The 18,848-nt window shown below is 41.1% G+C and overlaps 2 non-coding genes across 2 annotated transcripts; one reads left to right on the plus strand and one right to left on the minus strand.

Moving 5' to 3' along the window:
• Positions 1 to 1,877: 1,877 nt before the first annotated feature.
• On the plus strand, positions 1,878 to 1,985 carry LOC130978591 (small nucleolar RNA R71). The gene has a single exon (XR_009086213.1). It is a non-coding gene; the product is annotated as a small nucleolar RNA R71 (small nucleolar RNA).
• Positions 1,986 to 15,210: 13,225 nt separating this feature from the next.
• Positions 15,211 to 15,314, minus strand: LOC130977960 (small nucleolar RNA R71). Its single transcript, XR_009085628.1, has one exon. It is a non-coding gene; the product is annotated as a small nucleolar RNA R71 (small nucleolar RNA).
• Positions 15,315 to 18,848: the final 3,534 nt, after the last annotated feature.

An 18,848-nucleotide genomic window follows, 5' to 3' on the forward strand; every position in this document is an offset into this window, starting at 1 on the left:
GTGTGCTGTTTTTCTTCCTGTTTTTCATTTTGTTTTTGCTTTTTTCATTGTTTTGTGACTTCTTATGATCATCAACCTACAAAAAAAAGATAAAATAACAAAAGAAAATAATTAATTATAAAACATTGGGTTGCCTCCCAACAAGCGCTTCTTTAGTGTCATTAGCTTGACAGAGGACTCCCATGGAGCCTCAGAAACACTCAGAACCGTGTTGAAACCTCCCAACACCAAACTTAGAGTTTGAATGTGGGGTTTCAACACCAAACTTAGAGTTTGGTTGTGGCCTCCCAACACCAAACTTAGAGTTTGACTGTGGGGGCTCTGTTTGGCTCTGTTTTGAGAGAAGCTCTTCATGCTTCCTCTCCATGATGATAGAGGGATATCCTTGGGCCTTAAACACCATGGATTCTTCATTCACTTGAATGATCAACTCTCCTCTATCAACATCAATCACAGCCTTTGCTGTGGCTAGGAATGGTCTGCCAAGGATGATGGATTCATCCATGCACTTCCCAGTCTCTAGGACTATGAAATCAGTAGGAATGTAATGGTCTTCAATCTTCACCAAAACATTCTCTATAAGTCCATGAGCTTGTTTCTTGAATTGTCTGCCATCTCTAATGAGATTCTTGCAGCTTGCACCTCAAGGATCCCTAATTTCTCCATTACAGAGAGGGGCATGAGGTTTACACTTGACCCTAAGTCACACAAGGCCTTCTTGAAGGTCATGGTGCCTATGGTACAAGGTATAGAAAACTTCCCAGGATCCTGCCTCTTTTGAGGTAGTTTCTGCCTAGACAAGTCATCCAGTTCTTTGGTGAGCAAGGGAGGTTCATCCTCCCAAGTCTCATTTCCAAATAACTTGTCATTTAGTTTCATGATTGCTCCAAGGTATTTAGCAACTTGCTCTTCAGTAACATACTCATCCTCTTCAGAGGAAGAATACTCATCAGAGCTCATGAATGGCAGAAGTAAGTCCAATGGAATCTCTATGGTCTCGTTTTGAGCCTCAGATTCCCATGGTTCCTCATTGGGGAACTCACTGGAGGCCAGTGCACGCCCATTGAGGTCTTCCTCAGTGGCGTTCACTGCCTCTCCTTCCTCCCAGAATTCGGCCATGTCTATGGCTTTGCACTCTCCTTTTGGATTTTCTTCAGTGTACTTGGGAGAGTGCTTGGAGGAAGTTCAGTAATTTTCTTGCTCAGCTGACCCACTTGTCCTTCCAAATTCCTAATGGAAGATCTAGTTTCAGTCATGAAACTTTGAGTGGTTTTGATCAGATCAGAGACCATGGTTGCTAAGTCAGAATTATTCTGCTTAGAGCTCTCTGTCTGTTGCTGAGAAGATGATGGAAAAGGCTTGCCATTGCTAAACCTGTTTCTTCCACCATTATTGTTATTGAAACCTTGTTGAGGTCTCTCTTGATTCTTCCATGAGAGATTTGGGTGATTTCTCCATGAAGAATTATAGGTGTTTCCATAGGGTTCTCCTAGGTAATTCACCTCTTCCATGGAAGGGTTCTCAGGATCATAAGCTTCTTCCTTAGATGAAGCATCCTTAGTACTGTTTGGTGCATTTTGCATTCCAGACAGACTTTGAGAAATCAAATTGACTTGTTGAGTCAATATCTTATTCTGAGCCAGTATGGCATTCAGAGCATCAATCTCAAGAACTCCTTTCTTCTGACTAGTCCCATTGTTCACAGGATTTCTTTCAGAAGTGTACATGAATTGGTTATTTGCAACCATTTCAATCAGTTCTTGAGCTTCAGTAGGCGTCTTCTTCAGATGAAGAGATCCTCCTGCAGAGCTATCCAAGGACATCTTAGATAGTTCAGAGAGACCATCATAGAAAATACCTATGATGCTCCTTTCAGAAAGCATGTCAGAAGGACATTTTCTGATTAATTGTTTGTATCTTTCCCAAGCTTCATAGAGGGATTCTCCATCCTTTTGTCTAAAGGTTTGGACTTCCACTCTAAGCTTACTCCATCTTTGTGGTGGAAAGAATTTTGCCAAGAAGGCATTGACTAGCTTTTCCCAAGAGTCCAGGCTTTCTTTAGGTTGAGAATCCAACCATATTCTAGCCCTGTCTCTTACAGCAAAAGGGAATAGCATCAGTCTATAGACCTCAGGGTTAACCCCATTAGTCTTGACTGTGTCACAGATTTGCAAGAATTCAGCTAAAAACTGATGAGGATCTTCCATTGGAAGTCCATGGAACTTGCAATTCTGTTGCATTAGAGAAACTAATTGAGGCTTAAGCTCAAAGTTGTTTGCTCCAATGGCAGGGATAGAGATGCTTCTCCCATAAAAATCAGGAGTAGGTGCAGTAAAGTCACCCAGCACCTTCCTTGCATTGTTTGCATTGTTGTTGTTTTCTGCTGCCATGTTTTCTTCCTTGAAGAATTCGGTCAGGTCCTCTAAAGAGAGTTGTGCTTTGGCTTCTCTTAGCTTTCTCTTCAGAGTCCTTTCGGGTTCAGGATCAGCTTCAACAAGAATGCCTTTGTCCTTGCTCCTGCTCATATGAAAGAGAAGGGAACAAGAAAATGTGGTATCCTCTATGTCACAGTATAGAGATTCCTTTAAGTGTCAGAGGAAAAGAGAAATAGAAAGAAGAAGGAGAAGATAAATTCGAACTTTAGTTAGATAAGGTTCGAATTGTGCATTGAGAAGGAGTGGCACTCCATAAATAGAAGGATGTGGGAAGGAGGGAAGTTTATTTTCGAAAATCAAGTGAAAAATTTTGAAGTTATTTTGAAAAACATTAATTAATTTTCGAAAATAAAAGTGGAAAAGAAACCAAGTGATTTTTGAAAAAGATTTTGAAATTAGAAATTAAAAAGATTTGATTGAAAACTGTTTTGAAAAAGATGTGGTTAAAAAGATTTAAAAAAATGTGATTGAGAAGATATGATTTGAAAACTATTTGAAAAGATATGATTTTAAAAATGAATGACTTGCTTAACAAGAAAAGATATGATTTGAAACATTCAAACCTTTCTCAACAGAAAAGGTAACAATCTTGTGATGTTCAATCAAATCATTAATTGTTAGTAAGTATCTTTTAAAAAGGAAAGAAATTGATTTTGAAAACATTTGATTGAAAAGATTTGATTTGAAAAAGATTTGATTTTGAAAAATTTGAAAAAAATTGATTTGAAAACAAAATCTTCCCCCTAGCACCATCCTGGCGTTAAACGCCCAGAATGGTATACATTCTGGCGTTTAACGCCCAAAATGCACCCTTTTTGGGCGTTAAACGCCCAACCAGGTACCCTGGCTGGCGTTTAAACGCCAGTCTGCCTTCTTCACTGGGCATTTTTGAATGCTCAGCTTTTTCTGTATAATTCCTCTGCAGCATGTTTTGAATCTTCAATTCTTTGTATCATTGACTTGAAAGGACACAAATTAAAAATATTTTTGGATTTTTTGATAATCAAAATGCAAAAGGAATCAATTAACAATGCATGCAAGACACCAAACTTAGCAGTTTGTGTACTACTGACACTAACAACATGAAAATGCATATGAGACACACAAAATACTTCAAGTCAATAGAATTCAAAGATCAAAACAAAGAAATATATGCATGGATTCGAAAAATATAACAAAAACATGCATTTGACACTAAACTTAAGATGAGACTCTAGACTCAAACAAGAAATATTTTTGGGATTTTATGGTTTTGCAAATTTTTTTGTATTTTTCGAAAATTAAGTGAAAAAAAGTATCAAAATTCTTAATGAGAATTCCAGGAATCAGTGCAATGCTAGTCTAAGGCTCCGGTCCAGGAATTAGACATGGCTTCACAGCCAGCCAAGCTTTCAAAGAAAGCTTCGGTCCAAAACACTAGACATGACCAAGGTCAGCCAAGCCTTAGCAAATCACTGCTCCAACAGCAAGATTGATACGAAATCAACAAGCTCTTGTGGTGATAAGTTGAAACCTCGGTCCAATCAGATTAGACATGGCTTCTCAGCCAGCCAGATTTCAACAAATCATCATGAAACTCTAGAATTCACCTTCAAGAATTTCGAAAAAAAATACCTAATCTAAGCAACAAGATGAACCGTCAGTTGTCCAGCCTAAACAATCCCGGGCAATAACACCAAAAATTTGATGTTGTTGCCGGATCTTGGCTCTGATGTTACCAAAAGCTTACTCAAAACATGAACAATCCCCGGCAACGGCGCCAAAAACTTGGTCGGCGAAATTGTGAACTATACTTTTTCACAACTCTCATAATCCCTGGTAATGGCTCCAAAAACTTGGTGCGCTTAATACCATGGCATTACACAACTTCGCACAACTAACCAGCAAGTGCACTGGGTCGTCCAAGTAATAAAACCTTACGTGAGTAAGGGTCGATCCCACGGAGATTGTTAGTAATGAAGCAAGCTATGGTCATCTTGTAAATCTTAGTCAGGCAAACTCAGATATATATGGTGATGAACGAAAATAACATAGAAGATAAAGATAGTGATACTTATGTATATCATTGGTGTATGAGCTTCAGACAAGTGTATGAAGATGCCTTCCCTTCCGTCTCTCTGCTTTCCTACAGCCTTCATCCAATCCTTTCTTACTCCCTTCCATGGCAAGCTCGTGTAGGGTCTCACTGTTGTCAGCAGCTACCTCCCATCCTCTCAGTGAAAGCGATTGCATATGTCCTGTCACGGCATAGCGGAATTCATCTGTCGGTTCTCAATCAGGCGCGGAATAGAATCCAGTGATTCTTTTGCGTTATCGCTAACGCCCCCGCCCTCAGGGTTTGAAGCACGTCACAGTCATTCAGTCATTGAATCCTACTCAGAACACCACAGACAAGGTTAGACCTTCCGGATTCTCTTGAATGCTGCCATCAGGTCCTGCCTATACCACGAAGACTCCGAAGAATCCAAGAGATATTCACTAAGCCTCGAATGCTTGTAGAACAAGAATGGTTGTCAATCACCTTGTTCATAGGTGAGAGTGGTGATGGGCGTCAATCATCACCATCATCATGTTGAAGAACAAGTGATATCTTGGTAAAAGAACAAGCGGAATTGAATGGAAGAACAATAGTAATTGCATTAATACTCGAGGTACAGCAGAGCTCCACACCCTTAATCTATGGTGTGTAGAAACTCCACCGTTGAAAATACATAAGAACAGGGTCTAGGCATGGCCAAATGGCCAGCCTCCCAGAGGTCTAAGATAGCATAAAACAAAGATAGCTACCAAAGTCTCGATACAAATACAATAGTAAAAGGTCCTACTTATAGATAACTAGTAGCCTAGGTGTACAAAGATGAGTAAATGACATAAAAATCCACTTCCGGGCCCACTTGGTGTGTGCTTGGGCTGAGCAATCAAGGAAATTCGTGTAGAGAACTTTTCTGGAGTTAAACGCCAGCTCCCATGCCAGTTTGGGCGTTTAACTCCAACTTTTATTCCTGTTCCGGCGTTTAACGCTGGAATTCCTGAGGCCGGATTGCTTTGCGGGTTTGGGCCATCAAATCTTGGACAAAGTATGGACTATTATATATTGCTGGAAAGCCCTGGATGTCTACTTTCCAACGCCGTTGAGAGCGCGCCAATTGGGCTTCTGTAGCTCCAGAAAATCCACTTCGAGTGCAGGGAGGTCAGAATCCAACAGCATCTGCAGTCCTTTTTGGTCTCTGAATCAGATTTTTGCTCAGGTCCCTCAATTTCAGCCAGAAAATACCTGAAATCACAGAAAAACACACAAACTCATAGTAAAGTCCAGAAAAGTGAATTTTAAATAAAAACTAATAAAAATGTACTAAAATCTAACTAAAAGATATCAAAAACATACTAAAAACAATGCCAAAAAGTATACAAATTATCCGCTCATCATGCGGCACCAATACTCATGACTCGAGAGTTGCGCTAACTCCGGGCCAGCACCATGCTTCTGGCCCAACTCTCAACCCACGCGAACGCGCATGGTACGCGTTCGTGTCCATGCACACATACCCATCCACGCTCAGGCGAACATGGCACCTTCACGCCCATTCCTTTTTTGCTCACCCATGCAGACGCGCACTGTACGCGCACGCGTTATAACTCAAGGATGCGAGCAATCCTAGCACAGTCGCGCACTCCACCCCTCTCTCTCTAACGTTCCCTCTTCTTCACTCCTTTACCACCATTGTTGAACCTTCACTACCACCCTCATCCGCCGTCACCGGCTATACTCTGGCGAGCCATTACCGCCGCCGAGCAACCACCACCCTTCCCTCCCCTTTATTCCCTTATTCCCCCTTCTCGCATCAACTTTCCCCCTTCTCTCGCCCAGACACCACTAAGACCCACCATTGTCGTGGGTGAAGTTTCTATGCCTCCACCCACAACCATCAACCTCTATCACCCCTTTCTATCACCCCTTTCATCTACTGCTCCGTCCACCGTCTCTGCCTTTCCCTCCTGCTCTGTTTTTGGCGCCCCTGCCTGCGCCACCTCCTGCTCCGTAGCGAGCTCCTCTACGCCGCCACCATTACTGGGCAGCTCTGCTATCTTCCCCCTCCATTCTCTTTTCTATTCTGCTTCTACATCCCAGATTCTCCATCCTCTGCTTCTATTGCTCTGTTTTCTTACTGTTTCAATTAATTTTGGTTGTTAATATTAGTTAGCTTAGTTGATTAATCTGTTCAGCTTAGGATAGTTAGATATGCATGTGGTTAGGTAGTTAGAATGTGGTTAGAGGATTCTATGCCTGATAAGTGCTCCGTTCATGTTTATTTTCTGAATGATCCTTGTTTGTTGAGTGATGGTTGATGAGTTGTACTGTGTACATGAAGCTAGTGCTGTGCTAATTTCTATTTTATATGGTTTGTTTTTCTGCTGCTTTGCTGTACTTTCCTTGTTTGATTATGTTTGATGCTGCCTGTGCATATGAGATCCATATTTTTATCATGATCAATGTATTCTTGGATTCATATGACTATTTTTGCTGCTTTTTGCTATCCGGAAACGTCCAAATTACTGCCGGAATGCTGCCCATATTTCCAGAAACTATTTTGTTTTTTCAAATTTGTACCTAGAACTGAACTTGGCACTTTTTCAAATTGAGATTTACTTGGCTTGCACCAAGTTTGATTCTTGGGTTATTGTGGTTAGCGTTCCGTTCTTTATTTTGATTCCCGCGATATGCATTGAACCCTCTTGTGCTTTTACTTTTCAAGTTGAATCAAATGCTTTTCGACTCATATTGCGCTTACCATTTGACCTTAACTTGGATTTTCTTTCTTGAATATGGTTCAAATTGTTTGTAATACTTGGTCGATTCCACTAGTGTAACCCTTGAGAAATTGTTTTCCAACTAGCTTTTGGTTACACTAGTGCATATTTCATCCTTCCTACTCCAAGTATTGCACACTTAGTGACCATGACATTGATTGATGATTTGTTTTCAATTCGGTGCTTTTATGCAAAATTTCATATTTCATCGTCAATGACTACATTTTCCTCATGATTGTGAGTGTGCTTGTTTTCCATACTTTGTGAATCTACTTTGATTAAACCAATGACCGTCATACCACTAATTTTTGAATTACTTTTCTAACTTCTAACTTGCTTAACCAACTAATTTTTCCTTTTAGTTTTTCAACTAACACTTTAACCATTCTTTTTGGGGTATGACGCTTATTGAGCTTAATAAACAAGCACTATGCATATATTGCTTGAATTCTTGGTTTATGCCTTTAATTGTCTTCTGATTCTTGATTGCTTGCATTCCAAGTTTTCGTCCTTTTAACTCACTTTATGAATATGTGATTACTTGCTTTCTTTCCTCTACTTGCCTTAAGTGTTTATATTCTGCAATATCTATTTTTCAGGATGTCCGACAGAGGGAAAACCAAGGTCACCTCTAGGAAGAGGAAGACACCTCAAGCCTCTACTCTTTCTCCTTATGCCAACTATGCCAAGAACCCCCTCAAGGAAGTGGACAAAGAGAACCAGCAGCTCCTGCCTACTGACACAAACAGGTTTCCTAACCTGTACTGTGAACTACGCCCAAAAGAAGAATTTGAACATTGAGAAGAAATTAGCCATCCGCACCGATCTGAGGTGCTCTATGGAGGCCCATATTCAGGGGATGGGACTAGGCTTTGTTGATAGAGATTTAGGAAGGATAAACACATCATGGGTCAAAGAATTCTACTATGTCTTCTTCAGGGCGACCCTTGATTCAATTTATCTACGTGGCGGGAAAATTTTGGTTACAGAAGCTGCCATTGAGGATGCATTACATTGTTTACCTAAGACCGGTGCCACAGATGTCTATGAGTAGGTGGAGGTAGCGCTGTATTGCATGACTTTTGAATATGAGGCTCTGGGATGTGTTATAGCCACACCAGATGCCCCTTGGGTGATGGATGCTGATAATAAGAAACCCAAGGGGATACTTTTTGCTCACTTATCGAGAGGAGCTAGGACTTGGAAATAGATTTTTGCCATCTATGTCATGCTTACTACCCATTTTTCTAAGATTCCGATGGACATGCTCGTCCTGATCGGTTGTGTTATGGAGGGGAAGGACTATTCCCCCGGTTGATCAGGAGATACATGTGGCGAGCACATGTCTATGGCATACTTCCCTTTTCTACTTTGGTCATTAGGATGACTGAGCAAGCCGGTGCCCCATGGAGAGATGATGATGTGTCACCATTACCCCCAGACGACGGTGCCAAGGAGGATGTTATTCCGTGGAATACGTGGGTGCATGAGAAGCTTTCATCTCGGCGTGCATCTAGAGCTCGAGCCAGAGCAGCACGAGCTGGACCCTCCTCTTCCTCAGCTGTACCAGGACCATCAGCACCAGCAGCACCCGTAGTACCACCACCAGCACCCCAGCCGACTTATCTTCTGGTTCAGCGTCTTTTTCGCTTCATGGAGCGCAGTGAGCGCCTGATAAACCACTATTTGATGATTTATATTGTGTTTAATTGTGTGGTTTTATCAAGTCTTCACCCACTTATTCATATGATTTGCATGTATTTACAATTCCTTCCTAAAAATATTCTATGATTGAAAACTTGCTTCCTAAAGACCTTTTAATTGTATATCTTTTTTCCTTCGTACCATTTGATGCCGTGATCTGTATATTAAGTGTTTCAGGCTTCATAGGGAAGGAATGGCGTAAGGAAGGGAGATGAAGCTTGCAAAAATAGAAGGAATACAAGGAATTGAGGAGATGACCAGCGAGAGGTGACGCGGGCGCATGGCTCACGCGATCGCGCAAAATGGAGGAAATCACAGTGACACGCTCGCATGCCTGACGCGACCGCGTGGATTCGAAGCTGCACGAGTGACGCGAATGCGTGGACGACGCGTTCGCGTGACGTGCGCGATCTGCAGAATTACAGAAGTCGCTGGCATAGATTCTGGACCGCGTTTCAACCCAGTTTCCGGCCCAGAAATACAGATTAGAGCCAGGGAACATGCAGAGACAAGGAGAACAATTGATTCCGCATAATTTCTAGTTTTTAGATCTGATTTTACTCCTCCCCTAGGTTTCTCTTTTTACATCCATAATTTAGGATTTGAAGATTTTTTGGCTTTGGCTTTTGAGAAGAGTCTACCTCCGAAACTGGTCATTATAGTTTGTTATTTACTTTTCATTTACTCTTCCATATTCTTAATTTGTCTGGAGCTGATATTGGATTATTTTCAGAATTCATTAATACAAGACTATTCTTACTTTTACTTAATCTCTTTGATTATTGTTTATTATGTCTCTTTTTATTTTCCCCATTAATTTTGTGAAGTCAATATTTATGATGATGGAGTAGTTCCCCAACTTGATTGGGAGTTGATTAAAAGGATAACCTTGAGTTGGAATACTCAAGAGTTCAATTGTAATTGGTTCGTTGTTGGTTGCCTTGTTAGTCACTAACTCTAATCCTTCCCAAGGGAGAGGATTAGGACTTGTGAATAGAAGTTGACTTTTAATTTGACTTTCCTTCATTCGTTGAGGGTTAACTAAATGAAAACAATGACTAATTATTAATTGATCTTGACAAAATTCCAACAAGGATAGAACTTCCAATTAATCTTCTCCCAGTCAAGATTTTTATTTAAATCATATAAATTCTCTTATTTAATTTTTTGTTCATCAAACTCAAAACCCATTTGGAAAACCTCTGATTGATAAAGTAGCACGTTTTCCTGCAACTCGTTGGGAGACGACCTGGGACTCATACTCGCAGTATTTTATTTCTAAAATTTGTGACAACTCTTTTCTAAATTGATAAGTGGATTTTTGCTGGTTAAGAACTGTACTTGCAACACCATTTTTCTAATTAATTCTTAATCTGCCAATTTCGGCCTACGTCAATTTTTGGCGCCATTGCTGGGGAGTTGCAATAGTGTGCTAATTTATTGATTGGAATTTATATAATTTCATTTTTCTTTTTATTTTGCTACTATGATCTTCATGTTTCTTTCATTGAAAGACGCGTTCACTTCTTGATCCAAACTTACCAGTATTTGAACCTGAGATTGAAAGAACTATTTCACGTATAAGGCAAGATCGGCGTCGGTTAGTCCTCTCCGAGGACGAATCTAAAACGTCATTTAAGGAAGAAACAAGCTCCCTTTCTACTGATTCACTTGATTTACGTGCAGGTGACATGGCAGCACCTAGGAGAGTCACTATCCAGGAGGCTGGAGCCCCTGATTTTACACTGCAGCCGTATCAGGCGCACCACCCAGCGGTGGCTGTGGATTTTGAAATAAAGACTACACTACTCAACTTGATGCCCAAGTTTCATGACTTACCTACTCAAGAGCCTATCAAGCACCTTAGGGATTTCCAGACAGCTTGTTCTACTGTTAAGCGTGATGGTGTTGATGAAACTTCTATTCTGTTAAAAGCCTTCCCGTTCTCTCTTGCTAAAAAGGTAAGAGAGTGGTACTACACTCAACTCGGAGCAACTGTTTCTAACTGGGACTCTCTATGAATATTAGGAGCGCTTCAATAATCTTCTGGAAGCATGTCCCCACCATATGATTGACAAGATAGTGTTTCTCGGCTATTTTACACACGGCATGAAGCCTCAAGATAAGACCACATTGGAAGGTGCTAGTAATGGGTCTATAAAAAAATACAAGACTACTGATGAGGCATGGCAATTGATCAGTGACTTAGCTGAATCTACTAGGAATCACAGGCAGAAACAAAGACGGTCAAGAGCTATTGCAGAGGTTGATGAGCGGAAAATTTGTACGCTTTTTGGCATTATTTTTAGTATGTCTTTAGTATCTTTTAGTTAGATTTTATTATATTTTTATTAGTTTTTAGTTAAAATTCACTTTTCTGGACTTTACTATGAGTTTGTGTGTTTTTCTGTGATTTCAGGTATTTTCTGGCTGAAATTGAGGGACCTGAGCAAAAATCTGATCCAGAGACTCAAAAGGACTGCAGATGCTATTGGATTCTGACCTCCCTACACTCGAAGTGGATTTTCTGGAGCTACAGAAGCCCAATTGGCGCGCTCTCAACGGCGTTGGAAAGTAGACATCCTGGGCTTTCCAGCAATATATGATAGTCCATACTTTGCCCAAGATTTGATGGCCCAAACCGGCGTTCAAAGTCACCTCAAGAAATCCCAGCGTTAAACGCCGGAACTGGCACCTAAATGGGAGTTAAACGCCCAAACTGGCATCAAAGCTGGCGTTTAACTCCAAGAGGAGTCTCTACACGAAAATGCTTCATTTGCTCAGCCCAAGCACACACCAAGTGGGCCCGAAAGTGGATTTTTATGTCATTTACTCATCTTTGTACACCTTAGGCTACTAGTTTTCTATATATAGGACCTTTTACTATTGTATTTTCATCTTGGAATCTGGGTAGCTATCTTTGAGTTTTATGCTATCTTAGATCATTGGGAGGCTGGCCATTCGGCCATGCCTAGACCTTGTTCTTATGTATTTTCAACGGTGGAGTTTCTACACACCATAGATTAAGGTGTGGAGCTCTGCTGTACCTCGAGTATTAATGCAATTACTATTGTTCTTCTATTCAATTCCGCTTGTTCTTTGTCCAAGATATCACCTGTTCTTCAACTTGATGAATGTGATGATCCGTGACACTCATCATCATTCTCACCTATGAACAAGGTGACTGACAACCATTCTTGTTCTACAAGCATATGAGGCTTAGTGAATATCTCTTGGATTTCTGATTGCATGATGCATGGTTGATCGCCTGACAACCGAGTGCTCGCCTGACAAACGAGCCAGCCATTCCGTGAGATCAGAGTCCTCGTGGTATAGGCAAGAACTGATGGCGGCATTCAAGAGAATCCGGAAGGTCTAACCTTGTCTGTGGTATTCTGAGTAGGATTCAATGATTGAATGACTGTGACGTGCTTCAAACTCCGAAAGGCGGGGCGTTAGTGACAGACGCAAAAGAATCACTGGATTCTATTCCGGCCGGACCGAGAACCGACAGATGATTAGCCTATGCTGTGACAGAGCATCAGGGACGTATTTTCACTGAGAGGATGGGAGGTAGCCACTGACAACGGTGAAACCCTACACAAGCTTGCCATGGAAAGGAGTAAGAAGGATTGGATGAAGACAGTAGGAAAGCAGAGAGACGGAAGGGAAGGCATCTTCATACGCTTGTCTGAAGCTCTTACACCAATGATATACATAAGTATCTCTATCTTTATCTTTATGCTTTATTTGTTTATCACTATACCCATTTGAGTCTGCCTGACTGAGATTTACAAGGTGACCATAGCTTGCTTCATACCACCAATCTCCGTGGGATCGACCCTTACTCGCGTAAGGTTTATTACTTGGACGACCCAGTGCACTTGCTGGTTAGTTGTGCGAAGTTGTGCTTATGCCATGGTATTGTGCACCAAGTCTTTGGAGCCATTACTAGGGATTGTTTATGTTTTGAAAAGTAGTGATCACAATTTCGTGCACCAAGTTTTTGGCGCCGTTGCCGGGGAATTAAATGTCCTAACTACAGTTTCGCATTTGTTCCCTGTAATAACAGTGCCATGTTTTGATCCGGCAACAACACCAAGTTTTTGGCGCCGTTGCCGGGGATTGTTCTTGTGTATGGACAACTGACGGTTCATCTTGTTGCTTAGATTAGGCATTTATTTTTTTCGAAATTCTTGAAGATGAATTCTAGAGTTTCATGATGATTTGCTGAAATCTGGCTGGCTGTAAAGCCATGTCTAATTTCATTGGACCGAGGTTTCAACTTATCATCACAAGAGCTTGTTGATCTTGCTTTTGGAGCAGTGATCTGCTAAGGCTTGGCTGGCCTTTGGCCATGTCTAGTGTTTTGGACCGAAGCTTTCTTTGAAAGCTTGGCTGGCTGTGAAGCCATGTCTAATTCCTGGACCGGAGTCTTAGACTAGCATTGCACTGATTCCTGGAATTCTCATTAAGAATTTTGATATCTTTTTCCACTTAATTTTCGAAAATCACAAAAAAATTTTACAAAATCATAAAATCCAAAAATATTTGATGTTTCTTGCTTGAGTCTAGTGTCTCATCTTAAGTTTGGTGTCAATTGCATGCATTCATTCATGTGTCTTAAGATCTTCAAATAATTCTTGATGATTTCTTACTCTGATCTTTAAATTCTTTTGACTTGAATGTTTATGTGTCTCATATAGTGTCAATAGTATACAAACTGCTAAGTTTGGTGTCTTGCATGCATTGTTATTTGATTCTTGTTGCATTTTGATTGTTAAAAATCCAAAAATATTTCTAATTTGTGTCTTTTCAAGTCAATAACACAAAGAATTGAAGATTCAGAACATACTGCAGAGGAATTATACAGAAAAAGCTGAGCATTCGAAAATGCCCAGTGAAGAAGACAGACTGGCGTTTAAACGCCAGCCAGGGTACCTGGTTGGGCGTTTAACGCCCAAAAAGGGTGCATTTTGGGCGTTAAACGCCAGAATGGATACCATTCTGGGCGTTTAACGCCAGGATGGCAAAGGGGAAAGATTTTGTTTTCAAAATCAATTTTTTTTCAAGTTTTCAAAGTTTTTCAAAATCAAATCTTTTTCAAATCATATCTTTTCAATCAAATGTTTTCAAAACTAATTTCTTTCCTTTTTCAAAGATACTTACTAACAATTAATGATTTGATTGAACATCTCAAGTATATTGCCTTTTCTGTTGAGAAAGGTTTAATGTTTGAATCATATCTTTTCTTGTTAGGCAAGTCATTTATTTTTAAAATCAAATCTTTTTAAAAATTGTTTTCAAATCATATCTTTTAAAATTGTTTTCAAATCAAATCTTTTCAATCATATCTTCTTAACCACATCTTTTTCAAAATAAGTCTTCAATCAAATCTTTTTAATTTCTAATTTCAAAATCTTTTTCAAAAATCACTTGATTTCTTTCTCACTTTTATTTTCGAAAATCAATTAAGTGTTTTTCAAAATGTTTTCAAAATCTTTTTAATTTAATTTTCAAAAATTACCTTCCCCTCTTCCCACATCCTTCTATTTATGGAGTACTACTCCTTCTTAATGCACAATTCGAACTTCATCCAATTAAAGTTCGAATTCTTCCCCTTCTTCTTTCTTCTATTTTTCTTTTCCTCTGACACCTCAAGGAATCTCTATACTGTGACATAGAGGATTCCATATCTTCTTGTTCTCTTCTCTTTCATATGAGCAGGAGCAGAGACAAAGGCATTCTTGTTGAAGCTGACCCTGAACCTGAAAGGACCTTGAAGAGAAAGCTAAGAGAAGCCAACGCACAACTCTCTTTAGAGGACCTGACCGAATTCTTCAAAGAAGAAGAACTCATGGCAGCCGAAAATAACAACAATGCCAACAATGCAAGGAAGGTGCTGGGTGACTTTACTGCACCTACTCCTGACTTCTATGGGAGAAGCATCTCTATCCCTGCCATTGGAGCAAACAACTTTGAGCTTAAGCCTCAGTTGGTTTCTCTACTGCAACAGAATTGCAAGTTCCATGGACTTCCAATGGAAGATCCACATCAGTTTTTAGCTGAGTTCTTGCAAATCTGTGACACAGTCAAGACTAATGGGGTTGACCCTGAGGTCTACAGACTGATGCTATTCCCTTTTGCTGTAAGAGACAGAGCTAGAATATGGTTGGACTCTCAACCTAAGGATAGCCTGGACTCTTGGAAAAAGCTAGTCAATGCCTTCTTGGCAAAGTTCTTTCCACCTCAAAAATGGAGTAAGCTTAGAGTGGAAGTCCAAACCTTCAGACAAAAGGATGGAGAATCCCTCTATGAAGCTTGGGAAAGATACAAACAATTGATCAGAAAATGTCCATCTGACATGCTTTCTGAATGGAGCATCATAGGTATTTTCTATGATGGTCTCTCTGAACTATCTAAGATGTCTTTGGATAGCTCTGCTGGAGGATCTCTTCATCTGAAGAAGACGCCTACAGAAGCTCAAGAGCTCATTGAAATGGTTGCAAATAACCAATTCATGTACACTTCTGAAAGAAATCCTGTGAACAATGGGACAAGTCAGAAGAAAGGAGTTCTTGAGATTGATGCTCTGAATGCCATTCTGGCTCAGAACAAGATATTGACTCAACAAGTCAATTTGATTTCTCAAAGTCTGTCTGGAATGCAAAATGCACCAAGCAGTACTAAGGATGCTTCATCTGAGGAAGAAGCTTATGATCCTGAGAACCCTTCAATGGAAGAGGTGAATTACCTAGGAGAACCCTATGGAAACACCTATAATTCTTCATGGAGAAATCACCCAAATTTCTCATGGAAGAACCAAGAGAGACCTCAACAAGGTTTCAACAACAACAATGGTGGAAGAAACAGGTTTAGCAATGGCAAGCCTTTTCCATCATCTTCTCAGCAACAGACAGAGAATTCTAAGTAGAACCCCTCTGACTTAGCAACCATGGTCTCTGATCTAATCAAAACCACCCAAAGTTTCATGACTGAAACAAGGTCTTCCATTAGGAATTTGGAAGCACAAGTGGGACAGCTGAGCAAGAAAATTACTGAACTCCCTCCAAGTACTCTTCCAAGCAACACAGAAGAAAATCCAAAAGGAGAGTGCAAAGCCATAACCATGGCCGAATTTGGAGAGGAAGGAGATGAAGTGGACGCCACTGAGGAAGACCTCAATGGGCGTACACTGACCTCCACTGAGTTCCCCAATGAGGAACCATGGGAATCTGAGGCTCAAAATGAGACCATAGAGATTCCATTGGACTTACTTCTGCCTTTCATGAGCTCCGATGAGTATTCCTCCTCTGAAGAGGATGAGTATGTCACTGAAGAACAAGTTGCTAAATACCTTGGAGCAATCATGAAGTTGAATGACAAGTTATTTGGAAATGAGACTTGGGAGACTGAACCTCTTCTGCTCACCAAAGAACTGGATGACTTGTCTAGGCAGAAACTACCTCAAAAGAGACAAGATCCTGGGAAGTTTTCCATACCTTGTACCATAGGCACCATGACCTTCAAGAAGGCTCTGTGTGACTTAGGGTCAAGTGTAAACCTCATGCCTCTCTCTGTAATGGAAAGTTAGGGATCTTTGAGGTACAAACTGCAAGAATCTCATTAGAGATGGCAGACAACTCAAGAAAACAAGCTCATGGACTTGTAGAGAATGTTTTGGTAAAGGTTGAAGACCAGTACATTCCTACTGATTTCATAGTCCTAGAGACTGGGAAGTGCATGGATGAAGTGCATGGATGAATCTATCATCCTTGGCAGACCCTTCCTAGCCACAGCAAGGGCTGTGATTGATGTTGATGGAGGTGAACTGATCATTCAAGTGAATGAAAAATCCTATGTGTTTAAGGCTCAAGGATACCCCTCTGTCACCATGGAGAAGAAGCATGAAGAGCTTCTCTCAAATCAGAGACAAACATAGCCCCCACAGTCAAACTCTAAGTTTGGTGTTGGGAGGCCACAACCAAACTCTAAGTTTGGTGTTGAACCCCCACATTCAAACTCTAAGTTTGGTGTTGGGAGGTTCCAACATTGCTCTGAGTATCTGTGAGGCTCCATAAGAGCCCTCTGTCAAGCTACTGACATTAAAGAAGCGCTTGTTGGGAGGCAACCCAATGATTATAGTTTATATATTTTCTTTTGTTATTTTATGTTTTTTGTAGGTTGATGATCATAAGAAGTCACAAAATCCATTGAAAAAGCAAAAACAGAATGAAAAACAGGAAGAAAAACAACACACCCTGGAGGAAGAAGTTGCTGGCGTTCAAACGCCAGTAAACCTAGCAGTTGGGCGTTTAACGCCCAGTCTGGCACCATTCTGGGCGTTTAACGCCAGAAAGGGGCACCAGACTGGCGTTAAACGTCAGAAAAGGGCAAGAACCTGGCGTTAAACGCCAGGAATGGGCATCAGCCCGGCGTTTAACGCCAGAAATGGCTCAAAACGTGATTTTGAGCAACATTTGGTGCAGGGATGACTTTTCCTTGACACCACAGGATCTGTGGACCCCACAGGATCCCCACCAACCCCACCACCACTCTCTCTCTTCTTCCCCCATTCACCAATCACCTCAATACCTCTTCCCCAAAAACCCCTCACCTATCAAATCCCATCTTTCTCTTCACCACTCACATCCATCCTTCATAAAACCCCACCAACCTCACCCTTCAAATTCAAACCACTTTCCCTCCCAAACCCACCCATAATGGCCGAACCCCATCTCCCATCTTTCCTATAAATACCCTTCTTCATTCCTTCATTTTCACACAACCTAAACACCACTTCCCCCCTCCTTGGCCGAATACATAAGCCATCTCCTTCTCCCTCATTTCTTATTCTTCTACTCTCTTCTTTCTTCTTTTGCTCGAGGACGAGCAAACCTTTTAAGTTTGGTGTGGTAAAAGCGTTGCTTTTTCGTTTTCCATAACCATTTATGGCATCCAAGGCTGGAGAAACCTCTAGAAAGAGGAAAGGGAAGGCAAAAGCTTCCACCTCCGAGTCATGGGAGATGGATAGATTCATCTCAAGGGTGCATCAAGACCACTTCTATGAAGTTGTGGCCTTGAAGAAGGTGATCCCCGAGGTCCCCTTTTCACTCAAAAAGGGTGAATATCCGGAGATCCGCCATGAGATCCGAAGAAGAGGTTGGGAAGTGCTTACCAACCCCATTCAACAAGTCGGAATCTTGATGGTTCAAGAATTCTATGCCAATGCATGGATCACCAAGAACCATGATCAAAGTATGAACCCGGATCCAAAGAATTATCTCACAATAGTTCGGGGGAAATACTTAGATTTTAGTCCGGAAAGTGTGAGGGTGGCGTTCAACTTGCCTATGATGCAAGGAGATGAACATCCTTACACAAGAAGGGTCAACTTTGATCAAAGGTTGGACCAAGTCCTCACAATCATATGTGAAGAGGGCGCACAATGGAAGAGAGATTCAAGAGGCAAGCCGGTTCAATTGAGAAGGCATGACCTCAAACCCGTGGCTAGAGGATGGCTGGAGTTTATCCAACGCTCAATCATTCCCCTAGCAACCGGTCCGAAGTTACTCTAGACCGGGCCATCATGATTCATAGCATCATGATTGGAGAAGAAGTGGAAGTTCATGAGGACAAGCCCATCACCAAGAAAAGGATGGAGCAAACAAGAGACCCCTCTCATCATGAAATCCCTGAGATGCCTCAAGGGATGCACTTTCCTCCACAATACTATTGGGAGCAACTGAACACCTCCCTAGGAGAATTGAGTTCCAACATGGGACAACTAAGGGTGGAGCACCAAGAACACTCCATTCTCCTCCATGAAATAAGAGAAGATCAAAGAATCATGAGAGAGGAACAACAAAGACAAGGAAGAGACATTGAGGAGCTCAAAGC

Source organism: Arachis stenosperma, chromosome 4 (assembly GCF_014773155.1).
Source record: "Arachis stenosperma cultivar V10309 chromosome 4, arast.V10309.gnm1.PFL2, whole genome shotgun sequence".
In the NCBI taxonomy this organism is placed as follows: Eukaryota; Viridiplantae; Streptophyta; class Magnoliopsida; order Fabales; family Fabaceae; genus Arachis; species Arachis stenosperma.